The following is a 15,982-nucleotide window of genomic DNA, read 5'->3' on the forward strand; positions in this document are numbered from 1 at the left end:
GGTGGAGTAGCACGAGGTGGTGACCGGAATCTGGAGTGGTGGCACGACCTGACGCTACTCAAACACTGTTCATGTGTCAGGTCAGTGGCTAAGGGGCGCATGCGGTAGAGAGAGAGAGTGACCGGACACCATGGCGGGCCAGGTCACCTTCGATCAGGTGCGTCCGATCACTAAAAATCTTCTCTGCATACTTTTTGTACTCGACCGAACTCCACGTGTTTGTGCGTCCGATCAATCGAGCAGCGTGTCAGGTCGATCTTTAAGTGCACGAGCGATCAGGAGATGACCATTGGAGATGGACGGACGAGGTTCAAAGGCATGACATGTGGATGGCTGTGGATGACCGGACGCTGGCCGACCGGACGCATGGGCGTGTCCGATCAGTGCATCTGATCGCTCCTATGCAGAGCCAACGGCTCTATTCTTTAAGGGCGCCTATTTATAGGGTTTGGCTTGCTTGGGGCTCACTCTCTTGAAACTTTGACATACTTGGCATCCTTGTGAGCCTAAGAAAACACCTCCCACTCATCTCCATCATTGATTCATCATCATAGTGAGATTGGGAGTGATTCCAAGTGCTTTTGCTTGAGTGTTGCATCTTGTGGCACTTGGGGATCGTTTTGGCTGTGGATTTCTTGTTTCTCTTGGTGGTTGCCACCACCTAGACGCCCTGGAGCAGCGGAGGAGCTTCGGCACATGTTAGTGATTGTTCGTGGCCAGCTCCGGTGATTATGAGGGGTCTTGTACCTTCCCCTGCGGAGAGCCAAAAGATAACTCTAGTGGATTGCTTGTGGCATTGAATTACCTCACTTGAGGGTAGGTTCTTGCGGTGTCCAATTGTGTAGACGATGTTCGTGCAACACCTCTTAGCCACCGAACCACCAAATGTTGCTCCACACAACGGGGACTAGCGTGTCGGCAAGCACGTGAACCTCGAGAGAAAAATCGTGTGTCTCTTGTGTGATTAGATTTCTCCCGGTGATTGGATTGTTTACATCTTGTGATTGGTTCATTCCTCGACACAGTGGTATAATCACCTTGCTCACTCCTTTACTTTCCTGCAAACTAGTTGTAGCAAGCTCTTTAGTGTAGCTAGAATTGAGAGCATGCATTGTAGCTTAAGTTCATCTAGTGGAGCTCTTTAGTGTAGCAAGTTTGAGAGCTCTTAGTGAGTAGCAACTTAGCTTCTTGTGTGTATAGAGATCATAGCAACTAGAATTGTTGGGTAGGTGGCTTGCAATCCTTGTAGAGTTGGAACAAGTTTGCATTTCGCTAATTGTCATACTAATCAAATTGCTATAGTGATCTTGTAGATTTTTAAATAGGCTGTTCACCCCGCTCTAGCCATATTAGCACATTTCAAGTGGTATTGGAGCCATGGTCACCATTTGATTGATGGCTTAACAACCTCGGTGTCAAATTATGGCTCAAGTTGTGTTCAACCATGTGGGGGGCAATCCACCATTCTTTGATGGCACATGCAATGATTATTGGAAGAGAAAGATGAAGATGTATCTTCGTTCAATCAATGACCAAGTGTGGGATATGACCTAGAGTGACTATGCTATTATTGATCCCAACAATCTCACCAACCAAGACTGCCAACAAGCAATGCAATACAATGGCTCTCAACATCACCTACAACGCCATTGATTCCAAGGTGTTTGAGCAAATCAAGGATTATGAGAGAACTAATGAGGTGTGGAAGAGATTGGAGGAAACATATGAGGGCACATTGGCAGTGAAGAGTGCTAAGTTGTATATTCTCAAGGACAAGTTGATAAGCTTCAGGATGAAGGATGATGAGAACATTCTAGAGATGTTCCATCGATTGCAAGTGATTGTCAATGATTTGAAGGCTTTGGATGAGAAGATCAATGATGATGATGTCTCACATCGGTTCTTAATGTGCTTACCTCTAAGATTTGAGATGTAGAGATTGCTTATCATAAGAGGAGGATTGAAGGAGATTACCCCTAATCAAGTACTAGGTGATGTCATGACACGTGAGATGCCGTGTGGAAAGGGAGGGGGTTGACAAGGATGAGAAGAAGGAAGATGAAGACAAGAAGAAGAAGAAGAGTGTAGCATTTAAGGCTAGCTCATCATCCAAGAAGAAGGGCAAGTCCAAGAAAGAATCAAGTGATGATGAAGATATTAGTGACATTGATGATGAGGCTATGGCTCTCTTTGTGCGCAAGATGGGCAAATTCATGAAGAAGAAGGGATATGGTGCAAGAAAGAGAAGAGATCACAACAAGGAGTATGTGAGGAGATGCTACAAGTGCAAGAGCCCAGATCATGTTGTAGCAGATTATCCCTACAATAGTGAAAATGATGAGGATGAGAAGAAGAAGCATAAGAAGGAGAAGAAAGAAAAGAAGGAGAACAAGGAGAAGAAGATGACCTTCCAAAAGAAGAAGGGTGGAGGCTATATGGTCACTTGGGATAGTGATGGCTCTATGGATAGTGATGACTCTAGTGATGATGGCAAGAAATCTCTCAAGAAAACACTAGCAAGCATCGCCATCAACAACAAGCCTTCCATCTTCGACACTCCATCGACATGCCTCATGGCAAAGCCTACCAAGGTAAAATATGATATGAGTGATGATGATGAATGTGAAAGTGATGATTGTAGGAGTGATGATGATGATAATGAGGAGTACACTAAGGAGGAGCTAATGGACATGTGTGAGCAAGTACACACATGCTTTGAGATGAAGAGAAAGGAGTGCAAAGAATTGCGCAAGAGGGTCAAATCTCTTAAGCAATCCTTTGATGAGCTCAATGCCACTCATGAGAGGCTAATGGAAGCCCATGAGAAGCTTGGCAAAGCTCACTCTAAGTTTGAAAAGGCTCACTCCTCTCTCCTCGAGCAAGTCAAGAAAGAGGAAGCCAAGAAGGAGCAAATGATTGTGTCTTGTGATGTGGGACTAACATGTGATATTCTTGATAAATCTTTTTATAAGCCCATTGTTGTTGCTCTCACTAACCCCTCTTGTAGCACTTCCACTTCTACTTCACCTTTAAGTGATGGTTTCACTTATGATGCCTCACAAATGGTGGAAAATGAGACCCTCAAAAAGGAGATGAATGAGCTCACTCGTGCCTTAGGCAATGCCTATGGTGGAGATGCCCGCTTGCTAAAGTGCTTGGGGAGCCAAAGGTTTTCTCTCAACAAAGAGGGATTAGGCTATACCCCCAAGAAAGGCAAGGTGGCCTTTGTCACTCCCAAAGCTAGCTTTGTGAAGGGTAATGGTTGGTTTTGCAATAGATGCAAGCAAGTTGGGCATATAGAGCAATATTGCAAGACTAACAAGAACAAGCAACCTAATGTATCCTTAGTTAGATTTGATTCTTGTTACATGCTTGTTAAGGGTGCCAATGGTGTGAAGGCTAAGTTCATTGGTACACCAATTGTGGGCTCAGAGAAGAAAGCCATTTGGGTGCCAAAGACCTTAGTAACTAACCTTCAAGGACCCAAGCAAGTTTGGGTACCTAAGAAGAATTGATCTTCCTTTGTAGGTCAATTATAAAGCCAGAGGAAGGCATTGGGTGCTTGATAGTGGGTGCACACAACACATGACCGGTATTCAAGAATGTTCAATTCAATCAACACAAATGAGAGCAATGGGATTGATAGTATCACATTTGGTGACAATGGCAAAGGCAAGGTCAAAGGTCTTGGTAAGATTCCAATATCCAATGACTTGAGCATTTCCAATGTGCTACTAGTAGAGAGCTTGAACTTAAACCTATTGTCGGGAGCTTAATTGTGTGATCTTGGTTTCAAGTGCATATTTGGTGTGGATGATGTAGAGATCATAAGTGTAGATAGCTCTAACTTGATATTCAAAGGATTTAGATATGAGAATCTATACTTGGTTGATTTCAATGCTAGAGAAGCTCAATTGTCAACATATTTGCTCACTAAGTCTAGCATGGGTTGGTTATGGCATAGAAGGCTTGGTCATGTTGGAATGAAACAATTGAACAAGTTGATTAGGCTTGAAAGATGTCACATTTGTAAAGGATAAGCTATGTAGTGCATGTCAAGCCAGAAAGCAAGTTGGCAACACTCATCCTAAGAAGAGCATGATGAGTACATCTAAGGCATTTGAGTTGTTGCACATGGACTTGTTTAGACCAACCACATACACTAGTATTGGTGGAAACAAATATGGATTTGTGATTGTGGATGATTTCACTAGATATTCATGAGTGTTTTTTCTTGTTGACAAGAGTGATGTGTTTGTAACCTTCAAGACATTCATCAAGAGAATTCACAATTAGTTTGAAACAACGATCAAGAAAGTGAGAAGTGACAATGGAAGTGAATTCAAGAACACAAGAGTTGATGATTTGTGTGATGAGTTTGGGATTAGGCATCAATTTTGGGCCAAGTACACTCTATAATCAAATGGCCTAGTTGAGAGGAAGAATAGAACTTTGATTGACATGACAAAATCAATGTTGAGTGAGTACAATGTGAGTCATTCATTTTGGGCCAAAGCAATCAACATGGCTTGCTACTATAGCAATCGACTCTATTGTCATCCATTGAAGGAGAAGACACCTTATGAGCTCTTGAATGATAGAAAGCCCAATATTGCATACTTTTGGATTTTTGGTTGCAAATGCTGTATATTGAAGAAAGGCACTAGATTGAGCAAGTTTAAGAAGAAATGTGATGAAGGTTTCTTCTTGGTTACTCCACTACAAGCAAGGCTTAAAGAGTATGGAATTTGGCTAGTGGCACTCTTGAGGAGGTTCATGATGTGGAATTTGATGAAACCAATGGTTCCTAAGAGGAGGATGAGAATCTAGATGATGTGAGAGGCACTCAGTTGGTCAATGCAATGAAGAACATGGACATTGGTGATATAAGGCCTAGAGAGGTGATTAGTGTTGAAGATGACAAGAATCAAGTGCTCTCTAACTCAAATGTGCAGGCTAATGGTTCTCATGATCAAGATCAAGCTAGTGCAAGTGATGGCAAAGTGCAAGAACAACAAGTGGCTAGTTCATCATCTCAACCAAGTGATCAATCCAATGCAAGCAATCAAGTGCAAGTGCTCCAGCCAACCAACGTTGCAAGAGATCATCCTTTGGACTCCATAATTGGTGATATCTCTAGAGGTGAACAAACAAGATCAAGATTGGAATCATTTTGTGAACACTTCTCATTTGTGTCATCCATTGAACCTAAGAAGATAGATGAACCTTTGTTGGATGTTGATTGGGTGAATGCTACACATGAAGAGCTAAACAACTTCACAAGAAACCAAGTATGGGAGTTAGTTGAGAGGCCTAAGGATCATAATATGATTGGAACCAAATGGGTCTTTCGGAACAAGCAAGATCAAGATGGGATAGTTGTAAGGAACAAAGCAAGATTAGTGGTACAAGGTTACACTCAAGTTGAAGGTCTTGACTTTGGAGAAACTTATGCCCCGATTGCAAGATTGGAAGCAATTAGGATTTTATTAGCCTATGCTTGTGCCCACAATATCAAGTTGTACCAAATAGATGTGAAGAGTGCATTTCTCAATTGGTACATAAATGAGCTTGTGTATGTTGAGCAACCTCCCAGTTTTGAAGATAAGAAGAAGCCCAACCAAGTCTACAAGTTGAGAAATGCTTTGTATGGTTTGAAGCAAGCACCAAGAGCATGGTATAAGAGATTGAGGGATTTCCTACTCTAAGGGATTCATTATGGACAAGGTTGACACAACTCTCTTCACCAAGAAGATTGGTAAGGACTTGTTTGTGTTGCAAATCTATGTTGATGATAGCATATTTGGATTAACCAGTCAAGATTTTTGTGAGGGGTTTGGAAAGATGATGTCAAGTGAGTTTGAGATGTCTATGATTGGAGAGCTTAGTTACTTCCTTCGTCTTCAAATCAAGCAAATGAAGAATGGCATATTTGTGAGTCAAGGCAAGTACATCAAAGACATGGTCAAGAAGTTTAGAATGGATGATGCTAAAGCTATTAATACACCAATGGGAACAAATGGAAACTTGGATAGTGATGCTAGTGGCAACATGGTGGATCAAAAGATGTATCGGTCTATGATTAGAAGCCTACTCTATGGGACCACATCAAGGATGGATGTGATGTTTAGTGTATGCATGTGTGCTAGATTTCAAGCCTCACCAAGAGAGAGTCATTTGAAGGCAACTAAGAGAATTTTGAGGTACTTGAAGCATACACAAAATGTTGGATTGTGGTATCCCAAAGGAGCAAGATTTGAGTTGATTGGATATTCGGACTACGATTATACGGGATGCAAAGTTGAGAGAAAGAGCACATCGGGCACATGTCAACTATTGGGAAGATCACTTGTGTCTTGGTCATCAAAGAAGCAAAATACTATAGCACTTTCCACCACCAAAGCGGAGTACATTTCGGCTGGTAGTTGTTGTGCTTAATTACTTTGGATGAAGGCTACTTTGAGTGACTTTGGAATCAAGTTCAACCAAGTGCCATTGCTATGTGACAATAAAAGTGCTGTGAAGCTCACCAACAACCCGGTTCAACATTCATGAACAAAGCACATAGATGTCCGCCATCATTTCATAAGAGATCACCAACAAAAAGGGGACATTTGCATTGAGAGTGTGGGCACCGATGATCAACTTGCTGATATCTTCACCAAGCCACTTGATGTGAGGAGATTTTGCAAGCTAAGGAATGAATTGAACATACTTGACTTCTCAAGTATGTGTTGATGCACCCCCATTATATGACAACCTCTCCTTCGAGCAAAGCAAGGTAAAGTTGATTGACATGTCATTCATCCATTGCTAAGGACTTGCTTAGTGCGTCTAGTCATTCCTATCTTGTCTTGGGATCATTCATGAAAATCAAATGAATTTGATGCTTGTATGGTACCACTATTGCTTGTATGCTTGAAATGATCTAGTGGTAGCATATGACATGTTTGTGGGCCTGTAAACCTAGTGTTTGATCTAGAAAATGAGCTATAAGTGTTTAACTCAACATGGTGCACGATGACCCTTATTTGGAGGTGTGAAGAAGCTTGCCCTTGGATCAAACCGAGTTAAATATCTTTTGCAAATGATCTAGATTGAACCAAATTGCGAAAATGATCCTCACTTCACATGGTTTTACCCCAACCTATCTAAAATTTGAGCTCACCTTTTGTAGTAATTGTTGACAAAGGGGGAGAGAAATTCACAAAGATAGTAAGAGATAGGGGGAGCAAACAAATGAATTGACATTGTAAGGGGATCAATTAAAATTTGAAGCATACAAGTAGGGGGAGCAAGCTCATAACTTGTATGTTGCATTTGAATGTACATTACATATGTTTGCTTGCATGGCACAATCTCTTAAATTCCCTATCCATGCTTGTGTGGTGTATTCTAGATTGTAGAAAATAATTGATGAAATGAAAACTAGCATGCATAGGATGATAGTTAGATGTGGCTTGCATGTTTTACAAGTGGTACTAGAGCCTTGCTCATAATGTTGATCTCATGAGGTATCTAGTGTTTGTGTCTTGCAAGTGCTATCTAACTAACCCTGGTGCTAAGGATGGTCTTCAAATGGCAACTCCGATTGGTATCACGCTCCAAAGGTCCGTTCTTTACACCTTAGCATCATTTGGTAGCTATTACTCTCCCAAACTTCCAATCTATGCATATGTGCAAACTTTCAAATCCAAACTCTTAGCACATATGTAGGGGGAGCTAATACTACCAATTTGGGTTGATGAAACTTGTTCATAATCTTTATACATAGTAATATGCTTGGGCAAGCAACATGAATCCAAAAAGATTTCAATTGAATATCTTTTTAAATAGGTTGCCATGAATTACCGAAAAGGGGGAGATTGAAAGCCCTAGTTTAGTTTTGGATAATTGATGAAACCTAGGACTAACCTTTGATCCAAGTGTATGAATTAGACAAGGTGGTCCAATCCAAGTGATGGAGCAAGATGAGGTCCATGGAGATGAAGGTGGACATGAAATGAAGATGATCAAGCTCCAACTTGGAAAAGAAGAAAGAGAAAAACAAAACCAAGGAGATAAAGGCAAAGGAATAAAATAGGTTTTGTTTTTGGTGATCAAGACACTATAGAGATTGTTGTCACATTTAGGATCGATAGCCGTACTATAAAGAGGGAATTTTTTTAGCTAAGCGGTTGTGGTCATGTTTACTGAAAAGAAAAGGAGGAGCTACAATGTGACCGGACTCTAGTGCCAGGGTGACCGGACTCACCCCGGGAGCGTCCGATCAATTTTAAATGGTGGCATGAAGTTGGCCGAGAGTGGCAATGATGGACCGGATGCTAAGACCTAACTCCGAGGGCACGTCCGGTCATGTGTTCCAGAGGTGGAGCAGCGCGAGGTGGCGACCGGACTCTGGAGTGGTGGCACGACCTGATGCTGCTCGAACACTGTTCATGCGTCAAGTCAGTGGCTAAGGCACGCGCGCAGCAGTGAGAGAGTGACTGGATGCCGTGGCGCTTTAGGTCACCTTTGACCAGGCTTGTCCGGTCACTAAAAATCTTCTCTACATAGTTTCTGTACTCGACCGGACTCCACAAGTTGGTGCGTCCGGTCATTCGAGCAGCACGCTAGGTCGATCTTTAACTGCGCAAGCGATGGGGAGATGACCGTTGGAGATGGATAGATGAGGTTCAAAGGCACGACACATGGATGGCTGTGGATGACCAGACGCTGGCCAACCAGACGCATGGGCACATCTGGTCAGTGCGTCCGATCGCCCCTGCGCAGAGCCAATGGCTCTATTCTTTGAGGGCACCTATTTAAAGGGTTTGGCCGGCTTGGGGCTCACTCTCTTGGCACTTTGACATACTTGACATCTTTGTGAGCTTAAGCAAACACTTCCCACTCATCTCCATCATTGATTCATCATCATAGTGAGATTGGGAGTGATTCCAAGTGCATTTGCTTGAGTGATTGCATCTAGTGGCACTTGGGGATCGTTGTGGCTGCGGATTTCTTGTTTCTCTTGGTGGTTGCCACCACCTAGATGGCTTGGAGCAGCGGAGGAGCTTTGGCATGTGTTGGTGATTGTTCGTGGCCGGCTCCGGTGATTGTGAGGGGTCTTGTACCTTCCCCGGTGGACAGCAGAAAGGTAAATCTAGTGGATTGCTCGTGTCATTGAGTTACCTCTCTTGTGGGTAGGTTCTTGTAGTGTCCAATTGTGTGGACGAGGTTCGTGCAACACCTCTTAGCTGCCGAACCACCAAGTGTTGGTCGACACAACAAGGACTAGCATGCCGGTAAGCACGTGAACCTCGGGAGAAAAATTGTGTCTCTTGTGTGATTGGATTGTCTACATCTTGTTATTGGTTCATTCCTCAACACGGCGGTATAATCACCTTGCTCACTTCATTACTTTCCTGTAAACTAGTTGTAGCAAGCTCTTTAGTGTAGCTAGAATTGAGAGCTTGCATTGTAGCTTAAGTTCAGCTAGTGGTGCTATTTAGTGTATCAAGTTTGAGAGCTCTTATTGAGTAGCAACTTAGCTTCTTGTGTGTATAGAGATCATAGCAACTAGAATTGTTGGGTAGGTGGCATGCAACCCTTGTAGAGCTAGTGATCTTGTAGATTTTTAAATAGGCTATTCACCCCCTCTAGCCATATTAAGGAAAGGACCCTGCCCCCACCATGGATGACGCTGAGGAGAAGGATGACGGCTTTCTGATGCCGGATGGCTGCCTTATGATCTTCGGAGGATCAGTGGCCTACGACTCCAAACGCCACCAGAAGGTCACGCGCCACGAGGTGTATACGACCGAACCGACCATGCCTGCCTTCCTCCGATGGTCAGAGTCCGCCATAACCTTTGACCGGACTGACCATCCAGATAGCGTCCCGCACCCAGGGAGATATCTGCTTGTGGTCCACCCAATCATCGGCCCAAAGCGACTCACCAAAGTACTGATGGATGGAGGCAGTGACCTCAACATCATGTACGCCAAGATGCTCAATGAGATGGGCGTCGACCGGACACACCTCCACCCAACCCGAGCACCTTTCCATGGCATCGTGCCAGGGAAGCAGGCCATGCCACTTGGGCAGATCAATTTGCCTGTTACCTTCGGGGATCAGTTCAATTATAGGACTTTAACCCTCACCTTCAAGGTGGTTGGGTTCCCCAGAACTTTCCATGCCATCCTAGGACGTCCATGCTATGTGAAGTTCATGGTCGTCCCCAACTATACATACCTCAAGCTGAAAATGCCGGGCCCCTGCGGGGTCATCACCGTTGGCACCTCCTTCTAGCGCACCTACGAGTGTGAGGTCGAGTGCTGCGGTCATGCCGCAGCGATCGTCGCCTCTAGGGAACTCACCACCCTTAGGGAGGTCACCAAAGAAGCGCCTGATGCTAAGAAGTCGACTGGGTCGTTTGAGTCGGTAGAGGGCTCTAAAGAAGTCCTCATAGACCCTGGGAGCACCGGGGGCAAAATGGTACGCATTGGTACCATGCTTTCCTCCAAATAGGAAAGCACGCTCATCGACTTCTTCCACGACAACAAAGACATCTTTGCATGGAAACCCTCGGATATGCCAGGCATTCCGAGGGAGGTCACTGAGCATACCTTGAAGATCCACCCAGGCTCCAAGCTGGTGAAGCAACGCCTGCGTCGCTTCGACGAGGAGAAATGCAGGGCCATCGATGAAGAGATAGCAAAACTATCGGCTGCCGGATTCATCAAGGAAGTATACCACCCAGAGTGGTTAGCTAATCCTGTTCTTGTATGAAAGAAGAGTGGGAAATGGAGGATGTGTGTTGACTATATGGGTCTAAACAAGGCGTGCCCAACGGATCCGTTTCCTTTGCTGCACATAGACCAAATAGTCAACTCTACCTTGGGGTGCGAAACCCTCTGCTTCCTTGATGCGTACTCCGAGTACCATCAAATTGTGATGAAAGAGTCCGACCAGCTCGTGCCATCTTTCATCACCCCCTTTGGATTGTTCTGCTACATTTCAATGGCGTTCGGTCTAAAGAACGCTGGGGCTACATACCAGCGCTATATGTTCAAGTGTTTTGGGGACCTCATTGGGCGGACCGTTGAGGCCTACGTTGACGACATCGTAGTTAAGTCCAAATGGGTTGACCACCTCATTGCCGATCTTGAGCAGACCTTTGCAAAACTCTAAGCGAACGACATCAAACTCAATCCCGAGAAGTGTGTTTTTGGGGTCCCAAGGGGCATGCTGCTAGGGTTCATCGTCTCCGAGAGTGGCATCGAAGCCAACCCAGAGAAAATCTCAGCCATCACAAGGATGGGCCTGATTTAGAACGCAAAGGGTGTTCAGCGAGTCATAGGGTGCCTCACCGCACTCAGCCGATTCATCTCGCGCCTCGACAAACAAGGTCTCCCCCTTTACCGCCTCCTGAAGAAAGCCGATCGCTTTGAGTGGACATCCGAGGCCCAGGAGGCACTTGACATGGTGAAACTGCTTCTGACAAGGGCCTCGATCTTGGTTCCTCCAAGCAATGGAGAATCCCTCCTGCTATACATAGCGGCCACCACGCAAGTGGTTAGCGCTACCCTGGTAGTAGAGTGGGAGGAAGAGGGGCACACCCTCAAGGTGCAATGCCCTATGTACTTCATCAGCGAGGTACTATCCGACTCTAAGACCTGCTACTCCCAAATCCAGAAGCTCCTATATGCCGTCCTCATCACCAAGAGGAAGCTGCACCACTACTTCGAGTCACACTCGATGATGGTCAGGACTTCGTTCCCCCTCGGTGAGGTCATCCAAAGCCAGGATGCCACGGGAAGAACCACAAAATGGGAACTCGAGTTGATGGATTAAGGCATTACGTATGCCTCCTGAACAGCGATCTAGTCCTAGGTGTTGACTGACTTTATTGCAGAATGGACCAAGGTCCAAACACCAACAGCGGTCATCGATCAAGAGTACTGGACGATGTACTTTGACAAATCGCTGATAAAGAAGGGCACCAGCGTGGGACTGGTCTTCATATCGCCCCTCGAGGTATGCATGAGGTACATGGTCCACCTCCATTTCCCCTCATCCAATAATGTGGCTGAGTGTGAAGCGCTCATCAATGGCCTATGAATTGCCATCGAGTTGGGCATCCAATGCCTCAACATCCGAGGCGACTCCCAGCTAGTTGTCAACCAAGTCATGAAGGAGTCAAGCTGTCACAACGCTAAGATGGCTACGTACTGCCAAGAAGTCTGACGGCTGGAGGACAAATTCGACGGCCTTGAACTCAATCACATCCCAAGGCGCCTCAACGAGGTGGCCGACACGCTTGCGAAGGTGACATCCGGCCGAGAGCTGGTGCCAATAGGTGTCTTCACCAGCGACCAACACAAGCCCTCGGTGGGCTATGAAGGGTCGGAGCAGGCCGATGACGGTCCATCTGATCTAGCCTCGGGGGCTAGCCAATCGACGGCTCCATCCAGCCCTGTGGTCATGGAACTTGAAGAGGATCCAGCGATAGAGCCTGACCCTCTGGTCGACTGGAGAACACTCTACCTCGACTACCTCCTCCATGACACGCTGCCGATGGACAAGACAGAAGCTCGACAGCTCGCACGCCATGCCAAGTCCTTCGTTCTTATAGAGGGCGAACTCTACAAACGAAGCCACACCGGGATCCTGCAGTTCTGCATTCCCATCGAACAGGGAAGCATTTGTTGGGCAATATCCATGGTGGGGTCTGTGGACACCATGCTATGCCTAGAGCCTTGGTTGGAAACACATTCTAATAGGGCTTCTACTGGCCCACTGCAGTAGCCGAGCAAATCGTACGCACCTACGAAGGGTGTCAGTACTACGCTCAACAAACTCACCTCCTGGCCCAGGCACTCTAGATGATCCCCATCACGTGGCCCTTCATGGTCTGGGGGCTCAATCTGGTTGGACCTTTGAAGAAAGCACCCGGGGGCTACACCCACTTGCTTGTCACCATAGACAAGTTTACAAAGTGGATAGAAGCTCTACCAATCTCCATGATCAAATCCGAGCAAGCCATGCTGTTCTTCCTCGACATCACCCATCATTTTGGAGTACCAAACTCCATCATTACAGACAATGGCACATAGTTCACCGGCAAGAAATTCCTTCGATTCTGCGATGAACACCACATCCGGGTCGATTGGGCCACCATCATGCACCCCCGAACGGATGGGCAGGTCGAGCGCGCAAATGGCAAGCTCCTACAAGGTCTTAAGCCCAAGATCTTCAACCGGTTGAACAAATTTGGAGCACGCTGGGTTGCTGAGCTCCCCGTGGTGCTGTGGAGCCTAAGGACAACCCCTAGTCGAGCCACCGGCTACATGCCTTTCTTCATGGTCTATGGTTCTGAGGCCATCCTCCCAACCGACCTCGACTATGGAGCGCCAAGGATCAGAGCATACGACGAACAGGGAGCCAAGGCATCCCACGAAGACGCCATGGACTAGCTAGACGAAGCTCGCGACGTCGCCCACCTCCGCTTAGCCAAATACTAGCAGGCGTTGCGATGGTACCACAGCCGATGGGTGTGGGACCGGGCCTTTAACATCAGGGACCTGGTTCTCCGCCTCGTGCAGAGCAACAAGGACCGCCACAAGCTCTCCTCGCCCTAGGAGGGGACATACGTTGTCGCAGAAGTACTCTGGCCAGGCGCCTACAAGTTGAAAACCATCGACGGCGAGGTCTTCACCAACGCCTGGAACATTGAGCAGCTACGTCGTTTTTACCCTTAAATAAACGCATACTTTCTCTTATTAGTTTTGTCATCAAAATCCCTGATCTTTCATGACATCCGACCCCTGCAAGTGCGAGGGGTCGGACCTCACTCGGGGGTTGGTATGAGTATGTTTATCTTGCAAACATTCTCTGTGTTATCTTGCAAACATTCTCTATGTTTTCCCTCTTTTCTCATGGTAAGTCCGAAGGGCTAGGATTTCGGGAACAAAATCTGAGTATAACTGGTAGGACTGCGGGAAACCCATGCCCCAGCGTCTACGGTCTCCTTGCTCACCAGTGTGATCAGAATTGGCTCGCCTGCACTCTGAGTTTTTTGTGACCTTAATTGCGGGAAGGGTCAGAAGGCACTGAACCTCTTTTACAAAAAGAGGGAGAAGAGCTGAAAAGTTATTTGTCGTAACGAAATTTAAGAATTTGTTCATTTTTGCACAAATTCATTGCTTACAAAGTGATTGCATCATGAAAAGGGATAGATGTATTCATGGATATAGAAGACTGTTCCCACAGGGGCTCCCCCAATGACTTAAATAATTACATTTGCTGACCAGTTCTACTCTAAATACTACTACGGTCGTGGCGCCACGCTCTCCATCGGCAATGTCCTACCGCCCCGTGGGATCCCTGAGGGTGTCGTTGTCTGCAATTTCGAGCACCACGTCGGTGACCATGGCGCCTTTGTCGGGGCATCCAGGGACTACGCCATCATGATCAACCGCAACCCTAACAAAAACACCTCGATGGGGAAGCTGCCCGCCGAAGTATGGCCGTCATGACTAGTGGATGTGTCGGACACCTCATCAAATTTCATGACCTAGCCGATCTGAGCAGCTACAAGGGCAAAGCCCCCCATCAATGTAGTCCTGGGCAGCTTCCCCACTGACAAGGCTCACCCAAAGAAGATTCGCCGAAAGAGGTTCCCATATGGCTCCATCTCAACAAAGGCCTCGTGGACGATGGCAAAGCCAATGACGCTCAGCACCCTCTAGTGTGCCTCCTCCTTCGGTAGAAGTGCCCCTTCTTGGCAAAGGTGGCCGTCACCATCTCATCTACGTTGGATGACCTCTAGCTCGACATCGCGCTCCGGATTCACGAGCAGGTTGTAAGTTTTCCTCTCCCTGGCATTACCCTCTCTCACTTAGGAACCGCTACGATGCACGAACGCATTCGATGAAAAGGAAGGAGGGGAGGCAGTAGCTCAGGAATAGGCAGAGGAATGGGATGAGGGCCCTTTCCTCCCCCTATTTAAGGAGGAGGCACAACAGTTGGAGAAAGGCGAAAGGTTGGGATAGAAAACTCTCTCCCTTCCCCTATTCAATGCAGATGGGAAATCGATGCTGACTGGAATTCAAAACGACACATCTGGACTGACGGGACGCACTTTGCTTAATGAAACGGCGCCTGGTGAAACGAGACATGGCTTGGGCATGGCCCACCACTACCGCGCGTCGGGCACGAGAAACAAGGCACACCCGCATATAGGTGACTCTCTGCTTCCCTAGGCAGGACCTGGAAGGACCCAACGACGGAACCTCGACCAAGGGGAGCCCAACGGGCCTCCTGGGTCGATCGGATGACCCAGGTGAACACCGAACGAATGACCACTGAAAGATAAGCACCTTTGTTTACTTACTTTGCGTGTCAAATTTACTATCGAGCCTCCGACCCCTGTCGCGGCAGGGGCGCGGACATCGCTCGGGGGCTGCCGAGAGTGTCTAATGGTTTAGACATTCTCTTCGCCCGACCCCTCCTTATGTTGAAAAACTAGAGGTGCGGTGTGTGGGTGTAAAGCTTTGAGTAAAACTAGATGAACCGCTAGACCCTACGCCCTAGCAGCTACGACGTTTTTTGTTCACCAGCATAATCGAATTCACAGTTCCCCACACCCCAAGCTTTGGCATCCGCCTTCTCGAGAAGGGTTCAAAGGGGTCTGCCTGTGGAATCTCCTTCAAGGAGAAGCTGTCAGGTCGCCTAAGTCAATCGAACGGCTCGGATCGCCGCCGAGAGATAGAAACAAAAAATTGCGATGCTCGTGCAGGTTACACCGGCCCCGTAGCAAATGTCGAACCCGAACCCCGCATGGACATGTCTAGTAAGAACTTCCGGTCACTCATGCCACCAAGGTAACATCACCGACCCTCGCTTTCGTTTCCATTATATCATGCATTCATTCCATATATTCAAGCGTTGCATATGCAATTGCTGCATCTCAACGCTTCGTGTCGTGTCACGAAGTGGT

At 46.6% G+C, this 15,982-nt stretch overlaps 1 pseudogene; it reads right to left on the reverse strand.

The window, feature by feature from the left end:
- Nucleotides 1-15,982, reverse strand: part of LOC136480466 (disease resistance protein Pik-2-like) — a 45,394-nt pseudogene that overhangs the window by 13,959 nt on the left and 15,453 nt on the right.

The sequence above is a fragment of the Miscanthus floridulus genome, chromosome 9 (assembly GCF_019320115.1).
Source record: "Miscanthus floridulus cultivar M001 chromosome 9, ASM1932011v1, whole genome shotgun sequence".
NCBI classification, from domain to species: Eukaryota; Viridiplantae; Streptophyta; class Magnoliopsida; order Poales; family Poaceae; genus Miscanthus; species Miscanthus floridulus.